The sequence below is a fragment of the Schistocerca cancellata genome, chromosome 5 (assembly GCF_023864275.1).
Source record: "Schistocerca cancellata isolate TAMUIC-IGC-003103 chromosome 5, iqSchCanc2.1, whole genome shotgun sequence".
Classification (NCBI taxonomy): Eukaryota; Metazoa; Arthropoda; class Insecta; order Orthoptera; family Acrididae; genus Schistocerca; species Schistocerca cancellata.
The window spans coordinates 664,855,811-664,880,446 of record NC_064630.1 but is presented as its reverse complement, the minus strand read 5'-3'; the positions used below and the strand labels follow the sequence as shown (position 1 = coordinate 664,880,446).

At 42.9% G+C, this 24,636-nt stretch overlaps 1 protein-coding gene and 1 pseudogene across 1 annotated transcript in view; both read left to right on the top strand.

Moving 5' to 3' along the window:
- LOC126188754 (neurotrimin-like) overlaps window positions 1-24,636 on the top strand; it is a 336,147-nt gene that overhangs the window by 190,412 nt on the left and 121,099 nt on the right. The window lies entirely within an intron of this gene.
- On the top strand, window positions 15,853-15,970 carry LOC126189365 (5S ribosomal RNA; annotated as a pseudogene).

The window sequence follows — 24,636 nt, the reverse complement described above, 5'->3', positions numbered from 1 at the left end:
TGAACACATACGGTTCCCCTGATCGATACAATGGAGAAAGCGAGTCAAGGCAGACCTTTAAAAATATTGTATCTTCTGAACAGCCATTACGAGGCAAGTCCAGAAAAGAAAAATGGCTAATCAAAAAGATAATAACTGGGTGAACCAATCATCTTCTAACATACTAAAAACTTCGACCTAAGAGGCAAACTACAAAACATGTGCCACATTCAGCTCACTGTTACATAAAATTGAGGGCCGTTCTGTCGGTAAACCAGCTTGTACCCTCTCGTCATTATATAAAATATAATCGGTTAAAATGTGACGAACTGTTATCAGCACACCACATGCATCACAAATGGGCGATTCTTCACGTCTGAGAGGGAAGCCAGGGATCAGGGTGCTGTGTTCTACTCTAAGTCGCGTTGAACAGAACTGATCAATTCTAACTGGCCAGAAAGAGATGCGCCACGGGCTCAGCCTCTTTTACTGATCGCAACTTATTTTCTGTCACGACCAGCCACTCTTCCTCCCAAAGACGCATGACAGACCTTCGCAGCAATGACAGCGCGGCACACACAGGGATAGAGCAGTCGGGCTGCGGTAGCGGCTAACTCATTCCCACGGATACCCGCCTCTCCTGGTACCCAAAAGAATGAGACCTTCATTCCTTGTCTTTGCAAGTGCACGATGGCGTCGTCGACATTCCGAAGGGTTCTATATGCTGGATGCATATACTGGATGGTCTGCAGCGCAGTATGCGAATTTTGAAACTACCCGACATTGTTGTCCTATGATAAATAAAAATCACTGTGACAGCAACGGAAATAATTCCTAATTATATTTTCATTAAAAAAGAAGCATATTCTCTTTGCCTTATGTGCAATTTGAGCGAACACTAGGTAACACTGAAAGTAAAATACGAAACACTTTCAATTTTACACCATCTGCAACAGTGAGGTTCTCTAGGATTTATTCAAATGGTTCAAATGGCTCTGAGCACTATGGGACTCAACATCTTAGGTCATAAGTCCCCTAGAACTTAGAACTACTTAAACCTAACTAACCTAAGGACAGCTCACACATCCATGCCCGAGGCAGGATTCGAACCTGCGACCGTAGCAGTCCCGCGGTTCCGGACTGCAGCGCCTAGAACCGCACGGCCACCGCGGCCGGCCCTAGGATTTATTGACTTATCTTGACCATTAAAACAGGTCTTTACAACACCCGTCATCTGCTGTTTATCCACGATAACAAATTCATGTGAAATGTATTTGCAGTTTCAAATACAAACAACCATCAGATGCATAACAGAATGGCGACAATGAAAATTATGCCGGACCGGGACTCGAACCCAGATTTCCCGTTTTAGCAAACGGTCGCCTTAACCGCTTTGTATCGGTGCACGACCCACGGTAATACGATACAGCAGTGGCGATGAAAGGTAGCGACTCTCAATGAAAATGTCTTCTTCTTAATAACACCGACACTGCAATAACGGAATTACAAATTTGTTTGAACTTCCGCCTAACAATTACCTTTAAAATTACCAAATAGTGTGTTTATCCCATCAGAACGGTTTAAATTACTGTACTCCATCTTTGTATTTGCTTGGGATATTTCAGATTGGCAAAGAAGTGCATCGTTGTAGTCATCTGTAGATACTTCTTTACTGCTGTATCTCCTTTTTCTTCTTTTGTATCTTGTGGTCATATCATCTGTTACAATTTTGCTCTCATATTCAATCTAGGTACATATCCTGGGCCGTCAGGTACTCTTGTGGGTCATCTCTGAAACAACCGGTTTTCGGACATGTCGGTTATTTCACCGCCAGTTTAACCTGAGTGTTAAAATGGTTCAAATGTCTCTAAACATTATGGGACTAGTCCGCTGGACTTAGAACAACGTAAACCTAACTAACTTAAGGACATCACACACATCCATGCCCGAGGCAGGATTCGAACCTGCGACCGTAGCAGCAGCGCTGTTCTGGACTGAAGCGCCTAGGACCACTCGGTCACAGCGGCCGGTTTCAGAGTGTTAAAACCGTCTCAGATAACCAGTTTATGAAATAACCGATTTCCAGTTTTTTACTCCTCATTGCTGGCCGGTGTGGCCGAGCGGTTCTAGGCGCTTCAGTCTGGAAGTCGCATAGTGCTCAGGAGCCATTTGAACCATTATTCCTAATAATTCTTGTAATACACGTGGAAATCGAACGAAGATTGAAAAATTTTGACTGCCTTAGTTTCAAGATACATAAAATCAAAATACTAAATTAAATAGACAAGTTTAACAAAACTTAGTCAGTCCACCGTTCGATGCTTTTCACGAAAAAGTGATAAATGGTTGAATACTACAAAAAATCATTAGCATTTTCCTCTTTATTTTAATTTTTGAAACTCTGTTCAAACATCATCTTGAAATCGCGGATCATATCACCATTTGGGCACTGGGAATAGTGAATGCTACTATGTAAAATCTGAAATTGAAGAACTCTATTTTTCGTGTTGATTTGTCCGTTTTCAATAGTTACAAGCAGGTTAAGGCATATTACGTAGACACAGATAACAGATCAACTACTTTCAGTTTTTATTGTACTCTACGAGTGAACTGTTGGTTATGTAAGTTCCAACCTTAAATGATGTCCGAAGTTTGTTGTGGCCCCTCTTGTTCTCAACTTTTAAAGGCAATGGAGCATTGTACGTCAGTGGTACCATAGTTCGTAAAATACTTCCGGAGTAGGGATGGTGCCATTCTGTAATACAGTTAATGTTGATCGAAGACAACGTGAAATTACCATACAGACCAGATGAGGACAGTGTTATACGGATGCTGTACACTACACCATGCCACGTGGTGACAGGTTCGTCATTGTCTAAGCAGTACTGTATCAATTTTTATGCCATGTGCTTGTAGCTCATTTCTGTTGGCATTCTTACTAAAAAAGCTCTGATCGCTTTTCCCATTTTTCTACGATGGTTGGAACTTAAATCTACATCTACATCTACATCCATACTCCGCAAGCCACCTGACGGTGTGTGGCGGAGGGTACCTTGACTACCTCTATCGGTTCTCCCTTCTATTCCAGTCTCGTATTGTTCGTGGAAAGAAGGATTGTCGGTATGCCTCTGTGTGGGCTCTAATCTCTCTGATTTTATCCTCATGGTCTCTTCGCGAGATATACGTAGGAGGGAGCAATATACTACTTGACTCTTCGGTGAAGGTATGTTCTCGAAACTTTGACAAAAGCCCGTACCGAGCTACTGAGCGTCTCTCCTGCAGAGTCTTCCACTGGAGTTTATCTATCATCTCCGTAACGCTTTCGCGGTTACTAAATGATCCTGTAACGAAGCGCGCTGCTCTCCGTTGGATCTTCTCTATATCTTCTATCAACCCTATCTGGTACGGATCCCACACTGCTGAGCAGTATTCAAGCAGTGGGCGAACAAGCGTACTGTAACATACTTCCTTTGTTTTCGGATTGCATTTCCTTAGAATTCTTCCAATGAATCTCAGTCTGGCATCTGCTTTACCGACGATCAACATTATATGATCATTGAATAGTGGCAACTATTTATTTACAATCGATACAAAAAAGTTACATGTTTTCACCTGTTACTGTCCTTTAAAGTAGTCACCAGCTTTGTGTAGAACTCGTTGCCAGCTATGTGGAAGGCGTAGTACACCGTTAGCAAAGCCTGTTCTGTTTGATGGTGCGAATGGTGCGATCTACTGCTTGTCGAATCTCTGGAACAAAAAAAAAAAATGGTTCAAATGGCTCTGAGCACTATGGGACTCAACTGCTGTGGTCATAAGTCCCCTAGAACTTAGAACTACTTAAACCTAACTAACCTAAGGACATCACACACATCCATGCCCGAGGCAGTATTCGAACCTGCGACCGTAGCGGTCGTGCGGAATCTCTGGAACAGTTCTGAAGCGAATGCCACGAAGTGGTTCCTTAATCATCAGAATCAAATCAAAGTAACAAGGCCTTTAAGTCCGGGGAGTATGGTGGATGGTACAGTACTTCCCACTCCCATCGACCGAACTGAGCAGCCACAGCTTGCACTGTATGCGCCCGCGCATTGTCGTGCAGAATGATGGGTGGGTTGCGCAGAAAGTATCGCCGCTTCTTTCGCAAAGCTGGTAGCAGGTGATGCTCCAAAAACGAACAGTAATAATGTTCATTGACGGTCTGCCGTGGAGGAACATGCCCGATTCATGTCTGCCATAGTTTGCCGACCTTCGTTGAAGACTTTTACCCAACGTGCCACTGTTCTGTACGACAATACCGATTCCCCGCACGCCTCTTGATGACCTTGATGACACTGTCCTGCTGTATGATCTCTGGCACCTTCAATCTTGATCCAAGTCCGTTGTTCCTGTTTCGAAAACATAGTGACACCGTTACGTTAGACCGCTCTGATCGGTGTTTCCCTCGACTGTGCGCACGCCTGTGACGTGGGAGGGGTGAGTCCATTTGCTCGGAGGTAAGGTAGAAATGTCAACAACGCGTTCTATCTACGAAAATAGTAGATTCCATTGCATAGTGTCTCCACAGCAGTGATGCCATTATTTAAGTTCCAACCTACGTATAATAATGCAGTATTTCAAAGTAATGGAAATTTTACGAATAAAACTTACTCATTTTTTAAAAGATGTTTATTTAAAAACAGAAATTTTAATACTGCTGCTATGGATTACTGATACTTCAGACTTTTTACCTGGTTATCAGTAAAAGATAAAAAAAACACCTGTTATTACCGAGATCAAACAAATACCGAAAAATATCGGTTATGGCCGGTCGGTGTGGCCGTGCGGTTAAAGGCGCTTCAGTCTGGAACCGCGTGACCGCTACGGTCGCAGGTTCGAATCCTGCCTCGGGCATGGATGTATGTGATGTCCTTAGGTTAGTTAGGTTTAATTAGTTCTAAGTTCTAGGCGACTGAAGACCTCAGAAGTTAAGTCGCATAGTGCTCAGAGCCAATAGGTTATGCAGAACTAAAATGCCGGTACCGGTGTTAAGCGTTCGGTTTCTCCCGTCCCTAGCACACCACTGATGAAATGATGAAGACAAACGCGAAAATGTTGTGCAGGAGTCCATTCATTACCATCAGTTGTTTTTCTCTTCAGTGCCGAGACCCGGGCTTTCGATCTAGTTGCGGGTTTCGAAAGGAGAATTTCGTTTGAAGACAGTTGCTACATGTGTAACATGTGTAATTAAATCAACAACAGACTAATAATGATCACCCTTCGCAAAGCTTGAAGCACTACAGTACAGTAACTCGTTGATTTACGCGCAATCAAATACTCATCGAAGATGGTTGTTAGGCTATTCGTTGAAGTGCAGCAGTTACAGTTTGCACCCTCCCTATAGAGACTGACATCTGACATTTCATCGCTCTACTCATGTTACATAGTTCATCGCTAGCGTTTCTTCAGTACATCATACAACTTGTATCTAACTACTTCTTCTTCTTTTTCTATTGCCTTTATCCTGCATTATGAGCAGGGTCGGCAGGGTTAGGTATGGAGTTGTCATGGTTAAGTTAAGGGGAGGCCGGATGCCCTTCCTGCCGCCACCCCATACCCCCCAGGACGGAATTAATGTACCCCAGCTGTCTGCGTCGAGTGTTAATCGTGAAATAGTATGAATGTGTTGCAAATGTCTGCGAATCGTTTAACTAAGGCGGGACGTGGGCACCAGCCCGGTAATCACCTAGTAGGATGTGCAAAACCGCCTAAAAACAACATCCAGGCTGGCCGGCACACCGGCCGTCGTCGTTAATCCGCCGGGCGGATTAGAACCCGGGGCCGGCGCGCCTGCTCGAATCCAGGAAGCACCGCATTAGTCCTCTCGGCTACCCTGGTGGATCAACGTGTGTCTAACTACTCTGCATGACAAAAACGTGTGCAGTACCCATAAGTAGAGGAGGAAATGAAATGAAACACCACACGTTGATAGAGTACGTGATGTTATTAAAGCGAGCCAAAGTCGACAGTAATTTGGAAAGAACTTGGCAGTGTGGGCCCACTAATCAGAATGACGTCACACCTTCTCGAGCCCGGATGTATGCATTTGTTTGATTGCAAAGGTGTTGTAAAATTGTTGTATCCTTTCCTGAGGCAAGCTGACCATCACAGTTTTAACTGGACCTTGATATTTTAAATACTGGCAATTTGATGCAGCTTACATCCAAGCTGGTCGCACACATGTTCTATTTGGGGAAAGATCTATGGTACTCACAGGCCACAGGGAGTTCCTCAACATCACGGATAAAGTTCATAGACACGTGCCTTGTGTGGATAAGCATTATCCTGTTGAAAAATGGCTCCATAGTACCGTCACTTGAGAGCTAAAACATGAGGATACAGGATGTCTATGATGTAACGTCGCCTCATGTGATACCAGTCAGCTCAACACAGCCCTGGCGGATCAACGTATGTCTAACTACTCTGCATGACGAAAACGTGTGCAGCACTCGTAAGGAGAGGAGGAAATGAAATGAAACATCACACGTTGATAGAGTACGTGATGTTATTAAAGCGATCCAAAATCGAGTGTAATTTGAAAGAACTTGGCAGTGTGGGCCCATTAATCAGAATGACGTCGCACCTTTTCGAGCCCGGATGTATGCACTTGTTTGATTGCAAAGGTGTTGTAAAATTGTTGTATCCTTTCCTGAGGCAAGCTGACCATCACAGTTTTAATTGGACCTTGATATCTTAAATACTGGCAATTTGATGCAGCTTACATCCAAGCTGGTCGCACACATGTTCTATTTGGGGAAAGATCTATGGTACTCACAGGCCACAGGGAGTTCCTCAACATCACGGATAAAGTTCATAGGCACGTGCCTTGTGTGGATAAGCATTAACCTGTTGAAAAATGGCTCCATAGTACCGTCACTTGAGAGCTAAAACGTGAGGATACAGGATGTCTTTGATGTAACGTCGCCTCAAGTGATACCAGTCAGCTCAACACAGCCCTGAGGAAAGCCACTTGCTATAGTCGATGAAACATCGGACAATTTTATATACTGACAATGCGGTCAACAGTGGAGAAGAATTTTATTGACACTACCAGCCCTGTTCTGCAGCACCGGCCGGAGTGGCCGTGCGGTTCTAGGCGCTGCAGTCTGGAACCGAGCGCCGCTAAGTTCGCAGGATCGAATCCTGCCTCGGGCATGGGTGTGTGTGATGTCCTTAGGTTAGTTAGGTTTAATTAGTTCTAAGTTCTAGGCGACTGATGACCTCAGAAGTTAAGTCGCATAGTGCTCCGAGCCATTTTTTTGTTCTGCAGCAACACAATGTCGCCAGGAGCGCCATCGCTGTACCTCTCCAAAACTTTGGAAGAATGAGTCGCCGCCATACTAGCCAGCTATAGATATCTAGGGAGAACCATGATTCGTAAGTGAACTGAGTACAACCCTGTTCATCAGCACTTTGTGCTTGCTGGTCATAGCACCAATCTAAACTCACCTATTTGTGTTGTGGTGGCAAGGGCAGCCTCTACATGAAAGGCAATTCCCTAGTCTGGCTACTGATAGTCACTGGCGAATGGTGCGAGTTCACACAGAAGGTTACGGGGAGACCGTTGCTTGCTCTCGGATGGAAAATGCCAATGGGAAGTGGTTACAACGTGCCTGTACACAATACGACCATTGGCGCTTTTGGTGGTCAGACATGGTTGACTGGAACCTCGACAACGAGCTTGCCTGCTGCCCTCACGTCCACGTGAAGTCCAGCGTCGGACCACTGTCATTTCTGAATGTTCCACATACCTGAATATTACACTATTCAACCAGCTAGCCAGTTGGAGGCCCATAACATTTTTCATGGGAGGAATAGTAGGCATACAGGCGCAGCATTACTGCGTCTTCTGGTAAACCACAGTTCCTGCATCTTGATCTGTTACTTTCTTCTCTGTGGCATTTATGTTTGTCAGATTTTTTTTGTAGCAACTAGGCACATCCAAATTTCTAACCTCCTTTGAAATTTTAACTATAAACAGCTCTCTCTAGAAGTTATTACTGACGTTATTAAAATACGTCCAGTAATCTTGTCCATTCTTCCAGTTGCTTTTTTCAACATACAGCCTTTTTTCGCCGGTCTGATTGTCTTACCAGTCCACTTCAGTTTAAGTACCCTTGTGTAACACCACCTCTCATAAGCTCCGATGTTCATCCTTTCCGGTTTTCCCATAGTCCATTATTCGTCATAAAATACTACGTTTCAGAAGTAAATTTTCAGTAATTGATTTCTGAAATTAAGGCTGATTTTGATACTAGTAGACTTCTTTCAGCGAGAAATGCTCTCTTTGGTTTTATCTTTGTTGATGGAATTTCAAACAGATTTCTGGAAAGTTGTTACAATTAAATATGTCCTTAGTGACCTATGTAGTGCATAATTGACACAGGAAATTTTTTTAAGTCTGGTTATAAAAATCAGTTGTTACCTCTCTTCGTAAGAAAGGTGAGAAGAGAAACGGCTATCGTCCTGTTTTCTTACTGACATCCATCCGAAAACTTAATGCAATCAAGAGTAGTCTCACACTTACGTTGAAAAAATTTACTTAGCAAATCACAGTTTGGATTCCACAAGGATTGCTCGACTGAAACTGCTATTTATGCATTTACTCATCAACTGCTATTTTTTGTGAGCTGTCCAAGGCGTTTGATTGTGTAGATAGTGTTACTATCTCAGAAAAAACTTACTAAGGATTTTATGCACAGCTGTTGTGAATGATACTTAACAAACAAAATGCGAAAGTTGGTCTAAATAACTGAACCAATGTTGTAAGGGTCCGAAATTTTAGTGACTAGGGAGAAATCACTAAGCGAGTCCCACAGGCTTCAATTTTAGATTCAGTACTACTTCTTATGTATGTCAATGACCGTTCACTTAACACTTTTTAGCAGAACTGGTAGTTTTTCCGTACTTGTGTTCCAATAAATCTCATTAGAGAAAAAAGAACAAAAGAGATTGAAAATTATGCTTTAAAAACAATTATTAAGTAGGTCTCAGAAAACTGACTCTCTCTGAATGTTTCTAAAACACGCTGAACTCAGTTCTCTACAACAAATAGAGTCGTACCAGCAACTGATGTAGAGCAAGAACAAGATTCAGTACATAGCGTAGAATGCTCGACATTTACAAGTGTACATACAGACAAAAACTTGAACTGGATAAGGCATATTACTGAGCTTCCCAAACAATTTAGTTCAGCTAGTTTTGCTCTTCTTTTAACTGCTAATCTTGAAAAGAAACGAATTAATCGCCTGACCTGTTCTGTGTATTTCCACTCACTAATGTCTTACCGAATAATCTTCTGGGTAAATCACCATTAGAAAGAAAGACTGAAGCACAAAAACGAGCAGTCATGTACGTCCCTCTTCAAGGAGCTAGGCATTTTAATTGCGCGTTCACAGTGCATATATTCTCTAATGAAATTTGTCGTAAATAATCCATTACAATTTAATAAGAACAGAGCAGTACATGACTACAACACTAGACGGAAAAGTGACCTTACTGCCCATTATTAAAACTGTCAGCGGCTCAGAAAGGAGTTCAATATGCTGTAACAAAAATGGAGGAGGAGGAGGAGATTAGTGTTTAACGTCCCGTCGACAACGAGGTCATTAGAGACGGAGCACAAGCTCGGGTGAGGGAAGGATCGGGAAGGAAATCGGCCGTGCCCTTTCAAAGGAACCATCCCGGCATTTGCCTGAAGGGATTTAGGGAAATCACGGAAAACCTAAATCAGGATGGCCGGAGACGGGATTGAACCGTCGTCCTCCCGAATATAACAAAAATCTTTAACCAATTACTCAATAAACAACTTGTCTGACAGGTAACAAAGCAAATTTTAAATGTAACTAAAATTATTTCTCGTGGACAACCCCTTGTGTCCCATGGACGAACTTCTATTTATGAGCTGGTAGTTAATGACAGGAAAACGACAAAACGTAATTTTTTTGGTGTTGTTGCATGAGTAGGTCTAAAAAGATTTTCATTAATGTTACGATTAATCATGCACATATATCCTGTAAACTGACTCGTTCCACAACATTTCAATAAAGGAATCGCTCAAATAATTAATGGAATATACAGATAACTAACTTACTACCTCTCTAGCCTCTTTCTTATATCGTCCTATGTTTTGTCAACCACGCTTAATTTAGCGTCCAAGATAACACAATTCCTTCACTTCGTCTACTACTTGATTCCCAATATTGATATTAAGTTTCTCATTAATCTCAATTCTGCTTCTCCTTCTTCTTTTTTTCGTTTACTCTCAACTCCTATTCTGCTCTCAGTCCAGCCTATATTGCATTAACAGGCCCTCAATTCTTTTACAGGTTAACAGAGAAAGCAATGTCAGCAAATTTCATTATGCACTCGGAATTTCAACCCCACTTCTAATCCTTCCTTTGATTTCTTCCCTGTGCACAGCTCGTGGTCGTGCGGTAGCGTTCTCGCTTCCCGCGCCCGGGTTCCCGGGTTCGATTCCCGGCGGGGTCAGGGATTTTCTCTGCCTCGTGATGACTGGGTGTTGTGTGATGTCCTTAGGTTAGTTAGGTTTAAGTAGTTCTAAGTTCTAGGGGACTGATGACCATAGATGTTAAGCCCCATAGTGCTCAGAGCCATTTGAACCATTTGAATTTCTTCCCCCGTTTCTTTGATACACAGATTGAACGCACATTTTCAGCCGAGATTTTCTCTCTTGGTCTTTTTATTTTTATAGTCCCTCTTCGTTTTTGTACATTAAGTGTAATACCCATGTTTCCCAAGAGAGTATATGTCAATTTACGATGATTTCAAACATCGCGCACCATTGTACGTCATCGAAAACTTTTTCTCGGTCGAGAAGCATTTATGGTAAGTTAAAAGTGTACCTCGGACTGGAATCCGTACCTCTCTCGGGCACTGCCCTATTAACAGCACTATTAGAGCAGTCCTGACAGGGTGACTCAAAGTCAACCACATGTTCAGCTACGTGGGGAGCATTTTAAAACTTTTATCCATTATGAATGTGGAACCCTGGGACTATGATGGAAACAAGTTTTCATAAATTACTGCAACTAGTCGTCTTTTATTATGGTTCAATTTTATCATAGCGTGATCGGTTTCTTGTCGCCTAGCGACTCATCTCCAGATGGTGCACACTAATATTAATGCTACAAACAATCAATAAAAGTGGCTAGGCAATTCGAAACCGGTCATGGTATACCAAGATTTTAACCATAACAAAAGCCGTCTGGTTGCCGTAATTTCTGAAAACCTATTTTCACGATAGACCGAGTTATTTTTGAAAATCTTAAATTTTGATTTCCATCCATTATACATTTCTAGATTACAGGCACAAAGGATTGTAATTCATACGAATCACGTTCTGTTACAAATAAATAATCCAAAATTTATTCTTATATTAATTTTTTCTATAGACCTTCTATAGATCTTCATATTCTGGGATTGTTGTTTGATATGTTGCAGACTTCGGAAAACAGTTTTTCTCTGCAAATTTCAGTTGTTGTAAACAGCAAAATGAAATACAGGTATATGATGACGGAGGTTACACTATGGATTCATTCTAAATTTCGCGAACAGACTAACATTTTAAAGAATGTGATCTCGAAATAACGCACGTTGGGTTCACAATACGGTTTTTTTTCACGTCTCATGCATTTTATTTCATTTATCAATTGTTACAATCGTACAAATAAGGTAAGTGGAGCTGCTAGTTTTTATAGCCATTCCCTCCCCCCCCCCTCCCAAAAATAAATTGTCCAATTGTCCGGTTGACAAGTGAGCAGTTATGGTGGCAGTCTCTCCGACCTCAGAAGGTCTGGTACGGAAGGCGAGTGGTGCTGGGAGATGAGTATGCAGCTGTAGGTGTAGCCAACGCAAGGCTGTGGCGTACGTGGTTCTACGGAATTTTGCGCGATATCTGACATCTAACTGTGATAGCTCTTATGGAATGGATCGTTGTTTAAGTATATGTGTTTACGAAGTACCCTGCCCATGTAGTGACGGCTGCTTTGCGTGGTGGTGAGAGCTTCACAATACATTCCAGTGGACTCTGTCTTCCAGTGCAAAGATGGTGTGGTATTTATTTCAATAAAAGTGAATTTGTTGTAGTTACTACGCTATCAGGCAGTAGAGCCTTTCCTCTTCTCATTCTTCCTGGTGTATCAGAGACGACCGGCTTAGGAATCCTATAGTACTTTCAAAATACATTTACCAGACCTGTAGATGGTCGGAAGTTACACAAAAGGCATCAATTCCCGCCGAAATCTGAAATTACGACTATCATTTTCACAGCACTGCTTCCAATGGCGACGTCAAATTCAGAATTGATTAATTTGTTATTGTTGATAGTGATGTTGTGAGCACACTCCAGTCTCCTATCTCCTGCAGACTGGAGTCTCTTGCAAATTGCTTAAGGAGATAGCGCAACAGAGCTGAAATCAGAAATTCTCACTTCCATTTTCAGCTACCACTAACGTAGTGGTTAAACGATCTACATGTGCCAGTATCCAACAATAGGAGACAAGGAAAATCCAGAAGGGGAAGTGTAGTGTTCGGAAATTGAGCAGATGCGGGACTGAATCCTGGATAGACCCAGATTTTCCTGTCAAACATGCCATCCTAGTATCCACATACAGGAGGGAAAGAAAACTGACCACACATGGGTGTTGATTTAATTAGTTAGTCAATCAATTTGATTGGTTGATGGTAGCGCAAATGGACTATTTCCAAGACATCCACAACCCAGCATTTTTTGGAGTTCTGGTGATTTACTAGGTATCAGCTACTTTGTTCAGGACAAAAGAGGGGTTAGACGCTCCCTTGCCAGGAGTAACCACGTGAGTGAGTGAGTGGGAGAGAGAGAGAGAGAAAGAGAGAGAGAGAGAGAGAAAGGGAGTGAGGGAGAGAGAGGACTTTCTCAGGTATCAATATCGAAGAGTTGCCACTAACAGATGCTTTGTTTGAAGGAAGTACCCAGAGGGTCAAGGGGGGAGGGAAGGAGGGGACTAGAGGGTGAAAAGGCGGGGAGGTTACTTTTCCGAGCATTCACTCAGTCAGTGTCCACACAGTAGGTCGAGCGCATAGAGCAGCTGCTTTCATTGACCTGATGTGGAAGGTGTGTGTCTGGGAACAAAACAGGAATTGATTCTGGTATTAAATTTGAAAGCCGATATCTAATATCATACATTCCTCTGCAGGCGACAGGCGCCTCCCAGTCGAGGACTCGTCCTGAAACGGTTGCTGGCAGTGTGGCGCATGTGATGCAGTGTGGTGCAGCAAGTGTTAATACACGATCTGGAGGTTTTTGCCAGATATGTTTAGTGTGATCTGTAACAGTGTAATTACACTCAGTGAGTGTTTTATGTTGACATGGATTTCATGACGGTATTCCTAGCGCTATCGGAGAAATGTGATCTGTTTACATATTCGGTTACTTCTTTTTGATGTATTTTACAAGATCTGCATCATCCAAAATTAAATAAACAGCAGAGAATGATGTACTTTTCCGCCATATAAGGAGGTCCATCACCTTCAAATTGGTATGCAAACTCAGTCGCCCAGAGTGGCCTCGTGTTTACACTGCGCGGCCTCTCCCGCCAGAGTTTCGAGTCCTCCTTCGGGCATGGGTGTGTGGGTGTAGTTCGCAACATAATTTAGTGTAAGTAGTGTGTAAGTCTAGGGACTTATGACTTCGGCAGTTCGGTCCCATAGGAATTCACATTATTTGGACATTTTTTGCAGGCTCAGTTTTATAAATAAACAATATATATTAGGCCCTCAGCAATGTAGATGAATTTTCTTTTCATGGGATTCTTCAAGTCCACCACCGCAGCACAAAGTGAGCGATTTTTCCGGCCAATTTTTTCTAGAAGCTTTGAGGAGGGAGTGGATGAGGGGTGGAGGTATGGGACATCATCTAGTGTTGCCATTGTGCACTAGCTCAGCCGATCTCTGCACGTCAAGGAGAGCACACACACGAAAATTTTGCAACAAGACAACACCTCCAACTTGCAGCAGTGTAATTACATAATTAGGACGTGTTGTTGCTGTGCAGAATAAGACTTGCACCTTCCAGTCCAACATATCAGCAGAGATTGAGCTTCTTCCACCACTTTTCCAAGTGGGGGAGTTGTAAACACTCGCCATATTGCATCTTCTCAAATTTCGACGGAGAAATCGGACATACGCGATCGCGAAGGCTGCTCAAAACATGCATGGGACGTTTACATTTTCAGAGCCACAGTTGTTCAGTACTTCGCTCCTTGTTGATTGTCACTACATTGGCAATGTAATTGTGATATTCAATTGTAATTAAACTTACATATATGTGGCTGGTGTCATAGGACGACTCCACTTTCCATCCTTGCTCGTGGCAGAGGTACCCAGTAGCCAGAATGAAAGCAAGTTTTCAGCTTAAGGCGCGAGCCTCCACTGAGCATCCCAAACATGTCTGGTGGGGTACGAGGGTTCAGTTGACCCAGAGGGCGGGTTAATAGCGAACTAACACTTGTTATTAACCCGACCAGAGGGCGAGGAAACGCACGAGCGTAAACTCTTCTGATCTCGAAGCAGCCACGAGCTATTTGGCGGAAATATTTCTGGAACTTTTTGCTGTTGTAGGTCGATTAGGAACTGAAATGAATCATGTTTGAAGTTCCATCAGGCCGATAAAATTTAGCAGATATCCGATATACGATTTAAAGAACTGGGGAATGGATTGGCCTCGATCGTGCGACTATATCTTTAATGAGCATGAAGCTTACTACTTTTTGTTTTTTTTTTACTGTCGAGCCTCCTACCTCTCCTCGAGCCCGTCCTTACACTCGCCATTATTTTGCCTTCTTGGCCTGGCTTCATTGTCCTTAAAGTTCTTCTAAAACCGTAAAACAACAGGTTAAGTTCTTCAATCTTTAAATTGTAAGTAAATACCAAAATCTTCTTTTCTTAACAAATAATCTAATAGTCTTGTTGTTGTTATTGTCGTGGTCTTCAGTCCAAAGAATGATGCAGCTCTCCATGATAGTCTATCCTGTCCAAGCCTCTTCATCTCTGAATAACTACTGCTACCTACATCCCCCTGAATCTGGTTACTATATTCATCTCTTACTCTCCCTCTACGTTTTTTACCCCCCACGCTTCCCTCCAGTACTAAATTGGTGATCCATTGATGCCTCAGAACGTGTCCTACGCTACGATCCTTTCTTTTAGTCAGGTTATACCACAAAGTTCTCTTCTCCCCAAATCTATTCAGTACCTCCTCATCGTTTACGTGATCTACCCATCTAATCTTCAACATTGTTCTGTAGCACCACGTTTCAAAAGCTTCTACTCTTTTCTTGTCTAAGCTGTTTATAGTCCATGTTTCCCTTCCATATAAGGCTACACTCCATAGAAATACCTTCAGAAAAGACTTATTGACGCTTACTCTTTACTCAATGATAAAAAATTATTTTCTTCAGAAATGCTTTTCTTGCCATTGCCAGTCCACATTTTATGCCCTGCCTACTTGGATCATCATGTCATTTTGCTTCCCAAATAGCAAAACTTATTTAGTACTTTAAGTGTCTCTTTTCCTAATCTAATTCTCTCATCATCATCAGATTAAATTCGGTTACATTCCGTTATCCTCATTATGCTTTTGATGATGTTCATCTTACATCCTACTTTCAAGATTTTGTTCATTCTGTGCATCTGCTCCTCCAAGTTCTCTGCTGTCTCTGACTTCGAAGTTTTTATTTCTTCTCCCTAGACTTTAATTCCTACTCCAAATTTTTCTTTTATTTCCTTTACTGCTTGCTCAATATACAGCTTCAATAACATCGGAGATAGGCTACAACCGTCAACGGCTTTGCCGCAGTGGTAACACCGGTTTCTGTCAGATCACCGAAATTAAGCACTGTCGGACTTGGTTAGCACTTGGATGGGTGACCATCCGGTCTGCCGAGCGCTGTTGGCATGCGGGGTGCACTCAGCCCTTGTGAGGCAAACTGAAGAGCTACTTGATTGAGAAGTAGCGGCTCCGGTCTCGGAAACTGGCATAAGGCCGGGAGAGCGGTGTGCTGACCACATGCCCCTCCTTATCCGCGCCCAGTGACGCCTGTGGGCTGAGGATGACAAGGTGGTCGGTCGGTACCATTGGGCCTTCATGGCCTGTTCGGGAGGAGTTTAGTTTATTTTATAGGCTAAAACCATGTCTCACTCCCTTCTCAACCACTTTTTCCCTTTCGTGCCCTTCAACTCTTTATAAGAGCCACTTGTTTTCTGCACAAACTGTACATAGCCTTTCGCTCCCTGTGTTTTACCCCTGCCATGTTTACAATTTGAAATTTTTTTGGCAATCTGAGGTAAGGTCTTATGGGACCAAACTGCTGAGGTCATCGGTTCCTAAGCTAACACACTACTTAATCTAACTTAAACTAACTTACGCTAGAGGCAATACACACACCCATGCCCGAGGGAGGACTAGAACCTCCGACGGGGAGAGCCACACGGACCGTGACAAGACGCCCCAGACCGAGCGGCTACCCCGCGCGGCTTACAATTTGAAAGAGAGTATTCCAGCCAACATTGTCAAAAGCTTTATCTAAGTCTACAAATGTTATAAACGTAGGTTTTCCTTTCCTTAACCGATGTTATGTAATGTTATCTTAACCGGGAACCTAGAAACGACGGAGAGGCTCCGTCTCCGCCGCAGCCGCAGTGGTCCGTAACCCCACGACGACTACCACAGTCCACTTCACCCCTTCGCCGCACCGCACCGAACCCACTGTTATTGTGCGGTTCGGCCCCCGGTGGACCCACCAGCGAACGCCTCACACCAGACGAGTGTAACCCCTATGTTTGCGTGTCAGAGAGTAATGGTGGTGTATGCGTACGTGGAGAACTTGTTTGCGTAGCAATCGTCGACATAGTGTAGCTGAGGCGGAATAAGGGGAACCAGCCCGCATTTGCCGAGGCAGATGGAAAACCGCCTAAAAACCATCCACAGACTGGCCGGCTCACCAGACCTCGACACAAATCCGCCGAGCGGATTCGTGCCCGGGATCGGCGCTCCTTCCCGCCCGGAAAGCCGTGTGTTAGACCGGACGGCTAACCGGGCGATCCTTAACCTATCTTCATTGAGAATTTGTAGGGTCAGTATTGCCTCACGTGATTCTAAATTTCGCCGGAATCATAACTGATCTTCCCCGAGGTCCGCTTCTACCAATTTTTCCATTCTCCTATAAAGGATTCGTGTTAGTATTTTGAAGCAGTGATGTATTAAACTGATAATTCGGTAATTTTCACACCTGTCACTGCAGTGGAGTTATTATATACTTCTTAAAGCCTGAGGGTATTTCGCCTGTCTCATACATGTTGCTAACCAGATGGAAGAGACTATTAGCAGCTCTAATGGAATATTGTCTACTCCCGAGGCCTTGTTTCGAGTTAAGTCTTTTAGTGTTTTGTCAAATTCTTCACGCAGTATCATGTCTCTCTTCTCATCTTCCTCTACATCCTCTTCCATTTCCATAATATACTCTTTACACCTTCCTGCTTTCCCTTCTTTGCTTAGAACTAGTCTTCCATCTGAGCTCTTGATATTCATACAGGTGGTTCTCTTTTCTTCAAAGGTTTCTCTAACTTTCTGTAAGCAGTATGTATCTTACCCCTAGTGGTATATGCTTCTACATCCTTACATTTGTCCTCTAGACCCTCCTGCTTAGCTGTTTTGCACTTCTTGGTTGATGCCATTTTTTAGACTTTTGTATTCCCTTTCACCTGCTTCATTTATTGCATTTTTATATTTTCTGTTTTGATCGATTAAATTCAATATCTCTTGTGCCACCTTAGGATTTCTACTAGCCTTCTTCTTTTTACCTACTCGATCCTCTGTTGCCTTCACTATTTCATCTCTCAGAATTACCCATTCTTCTTCTACTGTATTCCTTTCCGCTGTTGTTGTCAATCGTTTAATAATGCTCCCTCTGAAACCCTGTGCAACCTCTGGTTCTTTCAGTTTATCCAGGTCCCATTTCCTTAAATTTATGCCTAATAGTTTTAAGACAAAATCAATAAAACACTTTTTGGAAAAGTTTCTTTCATTGGCCGGCCAATGTGGCCGAGCAGTTCTAGGCGCGTCAGCCTGGAACCGCGCGACCGCTAGGGTCGGAGGTTCGAATCCTGCCTAGGGCATGGATGTGTGTGATGTCCTTAGGTTAGTTAGGTTTAAATAGTTCTAAGTTCTTGGGGACTGATGACCTCAGATGTTAATTCTCATAGTGCTCATAGTGATTTTAACCATTTTTTCTTTCATTGTTTTGATTCTTGTCTATTTTGGGTTTTGCCGAAATTAGAGTTCTCCTGAGGCACCATGACCTGACAACAACACAAATTTTTGTGCCAGGTTAATTACAATGATGAACACTTTCTAGCAAAACTGAAGTGCAGTAACCAAAAATTACCTCTTCTTCACGGTATCTTTGTATTTCGGTCTCATTTTTAGATTGTAGAGCTCTTCCATTACATATTTTGTGTACTCATCTATACTCGCATTTTTGGTCTTAGTTGTAAAATATACGAGTTAGCTTTCTGCATAAGTAATTGCCACATGAGTACTTTGCCATCACTGCGTCGAAATTTTGTGACACTTGTCTTAACAGCTATTAATTTCTCACACTCTCCCATGCATGGCATCTCCAAAACAAGCTGATCTGATAAAACCTAGCAAATACCTACTGTGTCACTTTCAAAGGGCGTAGGTTTTTCATAACTCCGTCCTTGGAATTTAAGCCAGATGGACTGTCTGCATTTCCATTGTAGAGGCAATGTGCTGCTTTCACTCGATAAATCATTTCTTTTTCATGGAAAAGAAGTGATATTACAAATTATATCATACCATTACGTAGGCGTCGGGTACGCGATTGGTCCAATGGCGTAGTGATTATGGCGGCTAATTTCTATAAGGGTGGGGGGGGGGGAGGGTCACTTCCCTGATTTTTAATTCGTGGTCAGATTTATTACTTTACGAGAACAATGAAAGTTATTAAGTATTCATAATTTTAAAGTATTCGGAAGTGTATAACTGAGGATGTAGTAAGACTCAAACGCTCGACCTTACGTCTACGCAGCTGGTCTTGCATTGCGATTTCTATGTATGTATTGTGATATCTGGTTCATATTAAAAGAAAATCATAATTCCTTCGTGCTCTTTTCGGTGCTGGCGTCCTGTCTGAAAGTGAATAAAGAGTACACAAAGTATTATGATGCTTTTTCTTGGCATACAAAACTAAATACTTTCTCTTTGATCCCTTCATAGGAACTGACTTCATGTGCCACGTGACAAAGTAATTAGTATCATGCTTGACTCAGCTTTTTTGGTCAGTGGTCGTAAAATAATTTAAAATCAAGATCTGTTGAATGATTGAAAATAAAATAGCCTATTTTCTGTATATTCTGCCCCTCTTAAAAAAGCAAACGAAATTTTCTTTTCTTCGAGGGAAAAGAAACGTTCAATTGTCGTAAACAAAATTTTCTTCCTAACAACGCATTAATTCAGTTTCATGTCCAATTTTCGTTCTCCTCTACAAATCCAACTCCATTTAGCCGCTGACGAATAGAGGCATCAAGTTCCCTGATGAATCTGTTATTCTGTGACAACTCATCTCATGGGTTATGAACTGCTTCGGACTACGCTGACTTGGTTGTCGGTGCTGGTAGTCTACTTTTAATAATTTTCTCCATCTCTGCCCGTAGGTGCTCGGTGGAACTGAGGGGAGCGTCTTTTGGAGACCACTCCACCATCTCAACGTCTCCGTACATTTCAAGTCAGTGTTTAACACAGTTGTCTGTGTGGACAGGAGAACGATCATATTGGAAGATTATGCTGCCACCCGAAAATCTCAGAGGAACAAGAGGAAGCATTACGTTCTCCAGTATTTCGCAGTAGTATTTACTAGAAACCGGACGCTTCAGTTGCCACTTGCCGAGGTCCATCCCCAAACTGTTGCAGCAGTTTGGACACATCTTTGTCTCTGATGGACATATTTGCTATCAAATCTCGCTCCACTTGGTCGACATACATGGGCTGAAGTATTTCATACAGTAGGAAACACCTTCTCACCTGTAAACATAAGTACGAAAGCGATTTTCTTCTGTATGCGAGTGCGAAGTTTAATCTGGCAGCCCTATGTTGTTCCTTCAACAATTCCTTAACCGCTGATTTTCGTCCATACATTCCTTTCTCGTTGAGACGACAGATGGTTGACCTGCTTACACTTAGGTGGAGGATGTTCCTAATTTCTATGCAGTCCTGAAAGGGTATCCATCACTACAGTGGAATATACTATTGTCTTGATCGTCCGTTTGTCTGTGGACGTCCAGGGCGAAGTCGACGTGGCCTTCAAAAATGGTTCAAATGGCTCAGAGCACTATGCGACTTAACTTCTGAGGTCATCAGTCGCTTAGAACTTAGAACTAATTAAACCTAACCAACCTAAGAGCATCACACACATCCATGCCCGAGGCAGGATTCGAACCTGCGACCGTAGCGGTCGCTTGGCTCCAGACTGCAGCGCCTAGAACCGCACGGCCACTCCGGCCGGCGATGTGGCCTTCCTCCACCTCTCCTCGAACATGTATCGTAGGTTTTCTGTATCCTAGAGCACGCGAAATGGCACTGATACGGTATCCATCTTCATAAAGCGCAAGAATGCGACCTTTATTAAATTCCGTGCGCTGTGACAATTCGCAAGTAAGAACGTACTGACAACAGAGGAAGGAACGAAGTTCGATACAAGGTTGAGAGCAGTTCCATCGCCTCAGAAGTCAAATTCATTCCCGATTACATGCTTTGAAAAAATATTTAATGAATCAATTCCTTGTGAGCATTGGAGGATCGTGTACATGTACTCGTATTTTGTCTCTAAACATCATATGTAGTAATAATAAGATACCGTTTTGAGAGGTTAAAGATAAAATTTAGATATACATTGTGTATCTACGGTCATGTTGCCCCAGCTGTTGTTTGTTAGTGAACTGTGTTACCTCACAAATCACACAACAGAATTATGTAACCGCGCTACATGCAAGTGGGAGGAGAGTGAATAGGTAAGGCGGTGAGTTTGTAATCTCTTGCTGGCGAGTACAGATCCTGCCGCTTCTACAAATCCGGATCGTTGTAAACCAAGAATTGTTAGTTTATAAGGACAACGTCAATTGTAATGTTCAGCGTACTCGTAGCATCCTAAACATTTGTGTAACATGGCTTCCAATGCTCCTTGGAGGAAGAGAACAGTCTCCCCCGGTTTCCATATTATAAATACACGTTAATTGGAGGATGAACTCAGCCGTCGGTTGTTAATCGTGTAATCGTGTTGTATTTTTAGCGGTATCATACCATTAGTATTTATACCATGTTAAATTAAGTTTCAATTAATGGTTTCCTCAGCTACAGGAACACGACATGTGATAATTCTTAGGCAAACTATAATGCGGTGCTATCACACGAGAAGATCGACCCGGCCCAGTATGCGCAGACTTTGGTTTTAAACCTTTTAGAAACAGGACAATTGGCTTTTCTTACCCGGTGAGTTTGTGAAGATGTTTTAATTACAATGAAATTAAAACCCTTAGCTGCATAAAGGCATTGATATAAGTCAACGGGGACAGTTGAAAATGTGTGCCCTGACCATGTCTCGAACCCGGGATCTCCTGCTTACATGGCAGACGCTCTATCCATCTTTTTTTTTATGTTCGTTGTTGATCGTCCACATTCCTAACTGATTGTCCTGCACTATATTCTTAGTGCCCCCACCCCTTATACTCATTATTCGCGGCTTTTTGCCGATTCCCGTAAGAGTTCGAGCCCTGTTTGTGCGGATGCGGATACACACATGTCCGAAGGAACATCACCAATTTCATATATATGTATAATGATGTTTTAAGATTAAACTGAATTTTTTTTTGCCTATGACTGTGTTAAAAGAAGTCATGTTAACAGCACTAAATAGCGGTTTGTGAAGAGATTACTGGCCGCTCTTTGCCGCATTTCGCTAAATAGTAGCGAAATAGCTTACTGGCAAGAAAACGTATTTCCCGGAGGGAAAGGAGGAACGAAATGAATTCGCTCTTGTTGGCTTGTTGGAAGGTCGTGTGACCTTTATTTCAGTGGATACAAAATCATGTGGAACGAACAATGAAGTTGGCAGTAGAAGCACACTGTTGGTTTTCGCCGTGTCTAATATGTAAGCTAAGCGCAACACACGTTACGACACAGTCATGAATGTTGGGTCTGAAACGATGTAAAGCCAGTTTAGGACGGAACATAGAGAACTGGAAGCCACGGCACTACTGAATTCTACAATTCGTATGCATTGCTTACTCACGAAATTACTGTTGCAGTGTAGTTATACTCGTAGAGCCCAAGAAGACAACTGAGTATTTTCCACTGAGAAAGTGCAGTACTAAACAGCCTTCGCTACATCAGTTTACTGAAACTCGTGCTCCACAGAGTTAGAATTTCTGGTTGGCTACTGAATGTAAGGCCTCTGATTCGGATGTGAGTTTTGCAATGTTGAAATATTTTTCTACATCGTTAAAGTAGATACTGCACTTAGAGTTATTCGGCGAAACCGTGAATTTGGACCACGTAGAATGAGTTTAATGAAAAGGAAAAAGTTGATTTGCAATATCTTTTTTCCCCTTGATGTACTTCAAATAGGTGACGTCGACCACATCATCTGCTGGAGAAAACTGTTGTGACATTTAAAGGAAATGTTGTATTCAGCAAGAGCGGGGCTCGTATCACCATCTGACCTCATGACTTCGCTGGGTCCTTTATTTTTGTTTTTCCTCCGTCTACTTGCCGACGGGACGATCATGCTGGGTGGTGATAATAAAAGAGCAGCTACTCACAAACGTCCAGTGAGGGCTGTAATTACCAAATCGCAGGGAAAGTTAGTAGATATGTTTATGCGTTAATGCGGAACCCGATTTACACTGGAAAAAAAATAGTTCCAATTTTGGCCACCTGGTGCAAATCTAGCGCTATGAACGTAAGAAAGACGTATAGAAAGATTTCCGTTCGTAATGGGTTAGGAATGGGACATGGGCAGGAACTGTCGAACAAGTAAGAAAGGAATAATGCTGATTTTATTGTTAACCTCCGCTTACACAGTTTGCTCAAAATGAAAAATAGAGACATCGACGAGATGCTGCATCCGTAAAACGACGTGATTAACAGTTGCCCACAGTAGTAGCGGTGGAATCTTAGCAACGTGTTCCTGTATAATGTCCTTCAGATCGTTTGGAGACAGAACGTGTACCTGGTAAACGCGTTGCTTTAGACAACCCCAGAGACAAAAGTCACATGGATTCAGATCAGGAATCACATCCTGTGTAAGGAGGCCTCAACAATGTGACGGACGTTCTGGTTGAATTCTCTTAAGAACAGACCGAGAATACAAATCCTTATGATTCCACATCACACAGTCACTTACGACGAATGCAGTGACTTTTCGCGTAGAAAAAGCAGTCGAACAATACCACGAATTCTGCCACTCGCTGTATTCACAGGACCCTGTGGTGTAACATTCGCCTTGTCACTCCTTGAAATACACCACGGCCCTGCTACGTATCATGAGGTTTCAGTTGCTGCACAGTCTGCATCTTGTACGGATGCAACTGTAAAATACACGGAAAACTTTCCACACTGTTGACCATGGTACGAAGAATTTTCGTGGCACAGCACGAGCACTAACGTACCCAAGGCACGTGCAGCCTCGTGAGTAAGTTCCACTGGGATAGGACACCTTCTGCTTCCAGGCGCCACACCAAGCTCACTCGTGTTTTCGAATTTCATTATCACCTTCCTTAAACCATTGAATGACATATTCGTCTCCTCGGATCCTTTAGTCGGCCGTACACCTCAGTTCAGCGCTGTTAATTGCTGCTGCTTAAATGAAGCAGCTTCACTAACGGCGCAACCTCTCCTTTCTCGACAGCCATACTGTTCACTCACGTTATGGCCTGTCAAACGGCAGCGTGGATGTCATACCGTCATACAAGGCACATGCACCTCCGTGTGTGCTGTACTTTCATTGTAAGCAGCCGGTATAACATCTACTAATCTTCCTTCATGCCTGGTGACATAGCGTTTTAGATGAGAGATTTGGAACACTGTTCAAAACCATATTCAGTTTTAGATGTTCAATATTTTTCATAAAGGTGAATAATACACTCCTGGAAATTGAAATAACAACACCGTGAATTCATTGTCCCAGGAAGGGGAAACTTTATTGACACATTCCTGGGGTCAGATACATCACATGATCACACTGACAGAACCACAGGCACATAGACATAGGCAACATAGCATGCACAATGTCGGCACTAGTACAGTGTATATCCACCTTTCGCAGCAATGCAGGCTGCTATTCTCCCATGGAGACGATCGTAGAGATGCTGGATGTAGTCCTGTGGAACGGCTTGCCATGCCATTTCCACCTGGCGCCTCAGATGGACCAGCGTTCGTGCTGGACGTGCAGACCGCGTGAGACGACGCTTCATCCAGTCCCAAACATGCTCAATGGGGGACAGATCCGGAGATCTTGCTGGCCAGGGTAGTTGACTTACACCTTCTAG